The sequence below is a fragment of the Mus caroli genome, unplaced genomic scaffold (genome assembly GCF_978045245.1).
Source record: "Mus caroli unplaced genomic scaffold, Mus_caroli_1 scaffold_18, whole genome shotgun sequence".
Classification (NCBI taxonomy): domain Eukaryota; kingdom Metazoa; phylum Chordata; class Mammalia; order Rodentia; family Muridae; genus Mus; species Mus caroli.
The window spans coordinates 6,648,564-6,652,259 of NW_028227273.1; the positions used below are offsets into that span (position 1 = coordinate 6,648,564).

At 45.3% G+C, this 3,696-nt stretch overlaps 1 pseudogene; it reads right to left on the minus strand.

Moving 5' to 3' along the window:
• Nucleotides 1-2,972: 2,972 nt before the first annotated feature.
• Nucleotides 2,973-3,372, minus strand: LOC110284229 (small ribosomal subunit protein eS24 pseudogene; annotated as a pseudogene).
• Between the last annotated feature and the right edge of the window lie 324 nt (nt 3,373-3,696).

A 3,696-nucleotide genomic window follows, 5' to 3' on the forward strand; every position in this document is an offset into this window, starting at 1 on the left:
GTTACTGCCAAGCCCCTTGCAAGGCACCGAATAAATCTGTTTTCTGAAACAAACAACACCTGAGATTTTGTCACGCAGAGGAAAACCTCTGCTAACATATTTCTGTGTATCTATCCGGATTTAACTTACATGGTTTCTAAGGTATCCTTTTGTGTGAATATACTTATATATAAATAATTTCATTCTCCATTTAGAGAGATTCCTGCTCCGAAAATACTGGGGTAAAACCAGGCATGATAACACACATATGTAATCCTAGCACTTGGAAGATGAAGGTGAGATGCTCAGAAGTTAAAGATCATCCTCAGCTACTGTCAAGTTCAAGGCCAGCCTGGGTTACCTGTCAAGTTCAAGGCCAGCCTGGGTTACCTGTCAAGTTCAAGGTAGGCCTGTGCTATATTAAGACCATGGTGTTTTGTTTTGTTTTGCTTTGTTTGTTTTTAATACTAAGATTAACACTCTTGTTTTCGTTTTAGTCCGTTTTTTAAAGACAGGGTTTCTCAGTGTATTCCCTGCTATCCTAGAACTTACTCTGTAGACCAGGCTGGCCTTGAACTCAGAGATCTGCCTACCTCTGATTCCCGAGTACTGAGATTACAGGAGTGTGCCACCATTGCTAGTTCTTATACATACATCTTTATTCAGTGGGTCAAGAGATCCCAAGAGGAATTTCTAGTCTTAAGGTTTGACAGCACTAGTTTTCTGCCCTCTAGGCAGCCCATGGTCATTTCTCTTTCCAATGGCACCATGTGACAAGGACGAAGTTATCACAGTCTGATAAGGCTGTCAGCATTCTCTCAGTCCTGGGAAATCGATCCTCTGACATGTGCATGCAATGCCTCCTGCAATGCCCAGCTTGTATTTCTGCACCTGCATCCTGAGCTCCTGCTTCCTTCATGTGCCTCTGAGGGGAAAGGACTGCATCAGTGGGGCCTGTGTCTCCTGGCTGCCAGACCACAACTGAGAAAATGCAGAGAGCCACGCTTCTCTCCACACTCTGCCATCCTCGTGAGCTGGCTTCCCATTACAACACCAACCATCCAGCTCTGGGAGGAACTCGCCCAAACTCTGTCTCAACAGGCATCGCAAAGCAGCACGCTGTTCTCCACGCTGCTCTGTGAAACCAAGCCTTATTGAACCCCATTTCTGCAAGTAGTACTTGGTTTGTTGTTATTTGTTTTAGTAGTGTGGGCTTTGTCAAGAAGACCTCGCTCGGCAACTAAAGATTCTGGATTCCTCTCCATAATGATTTTGAGGAGACAGGGCAATTTCCTCACCATGAGTGACTCACTGTGTTTTCTGTCCTGAACGTTCTGATTGGGCTCTTTTCATCCTTGGCTGCTGGAGGATCATTGTCATCACGAGTGACCCAGGAAATTCATGACTAAGTGTCTAGTTTGGAGGAAACAAATGGTCACGGATGTCCTTTACCCTCGAAAGACAATAGCACAAAAGGCAGAAATCGGCACAGTAGCCGAAGTGTACAAAGCTCCGGCAGATGTCGTCTTGGCGTCCGGACGAGAACCAAGTTTGATGATGATGATTTGTGGTGCCTTAGATTATGGAAAGAAGAGTAAGCCCAAACACACACGTAAGCCCTCAAGAAGGAAGGCAGGGACGAAATGACAGGGCACTGCAAAGGTCACCTGGGCTGGCGAACACGTGCTGGAGGCTGGACAACAGCAGAAGGAATACCGGTGACTTATCTGCCTCAGTGGGGCAAATTTCTAATGCAGGGACTAATAAACTGTCAAAAAGCTTCCTTTAACATTTTAGTCGGGATACTTTTCCCAAAAAACTTAAATGCTTTGGACCAACCTTCCCTTCCCGGTGCCAACCCCTGGCAGAACATAATGCCCTGAAGTCATGAGGTTGGGAAATCTTGCCTGCTAGGTCTGAGGTTGCATGCATTCCTGGTAACCATGGAGAAAGCAGAGTACGTGGCTCTCAGCTGCACTGTAAGAGCCTGTTGTCTTCAGGGTTCCCCCTGAACAAGACTTCTGAATAACCCATGACACTCCTGGCCAATTACAGCTCAAGAAATGCACACTTCACTCCCTGGAAAGAGGGTGCAGTGCAGAAGGAATGCCGTGCAGAAGGGGCGCAGAAGGCTATAGATTTTTGCTAGTCATCGTTCAAGCTGATAAAAGACAATGAGCTTTCCCAGAAGGTGAGATTTAATGTAGCCGTTACCCAGCACGTGGTGACTACACAAGACATTAAACAAAAGACCCTGCTCACATGAGTAGCAGCAACTTTTTTTTTAAGTTGTATATTGTAAACTCCAGAGAGTAGCTTTTTTTTTTAAGATTTATTTATTTATTTTATGTATATGAGTACATGTAGCTGTACTGATGGTTGTAAGCCATCATGTGGTTGCTGGGAATTTGAATTTAGGACCACTGCTCACTCTGGTCGGTCCTGTTCACTCCAGTGCTTGCTCAGTCCCTGCTCACTCCAGCCCAAAGATTTATTTATTATTATTCGTAAGTACACTGTAGCTGACTTCAGATGCACCAGGGTGTCAGATCTCATTACAGGTGGCATGTGGTTGCTGAGATTTGAGTTCAGGACCTTTGGGAAAGCAGTCAGTGCTATTCCCTGCTGAGTCATCTCTCCAGCCCCTTCCAGGGAGTACTTTTAAGCTATGATCTCTTGAAGGAAATTGTGCATCTGCTGGAAACAGGAGACAAATGGCTGCGTCCATGGCCTTCAGGAGAGCAGACACCCTCCTGTTTTGCTCTGAATTCCCACCCTGTCCTCTTCAGAAAGAAAGGACTTATGAGTTTAGGACAAGGCTACAAATCAATCCTTTTGAGCAAATATCTTATTACTGTCTTAGTATTCCTTCGCTATGAAGAGACAACATGACCATGACAACTCTTTTTTTTGTTTGTTTGGTAGAAGCTTTTTAGTTTATTTGTCCTCTCAGAAATCTGCACATCACAGGAAAACATCAAGTCATCGCAGATCTACTCCTTTGGCTTTTTGCCAGCACCATTGGCCTTCGTTGTGCCCCTGACCTTCTTCATTCTGTTCTTGCGTTCCTTTCGCTGTTTCCGGGAGGTCTTTTTCTTCTCATAAAGGCCATGTCTTACGAGTCTGTGTTTAGGCTCATTCTTCTTAGCATAATCTAAAGAATCATAGCTCATGCCAAAGCCAGTGGTCTTGCCACCACCGAAGTGGGTTCTGAATCCAAAATACAAAGATGACATCTGGTGTGGTTTTGTACATTTTGGACAGCTTTTCCCCAATTTCTGTCTTTAGTACTGTTGCCTTCCCAGGATGAAGGACATCAGTGACCATCTGCTTCCTCTGAAGCAGACGGTTGGTCATGAACGTCCTGGTCCGAAGGGTTACTGTGTCATTCATGACGGCTACAGCGCCGGAGCTGGAGAGGAGGGAAAGAGGGACTGTGACAACTCTTACAAAGGAAAGTATTTAATTGGGGCTTACAGTTCAGAGGTTTAGTCAACATTGTTATAGTGGAAAGCATGGTGGCATGTAGGTAGACATGTTGCTGGAGAAACAGCTGAGAGTTCTACATCCAGATCTACAGGCAGCAAGAAGAGAGAGACACTGACACCTCAAAGCTGGTCTCCAGTGGCACGCTTCCTCTAAGACCACACCAACAAGGCCACACTTACTAATCCCTGTCAAGTAGTATCACTCCCTAATGACCGAGCATTCAAATCT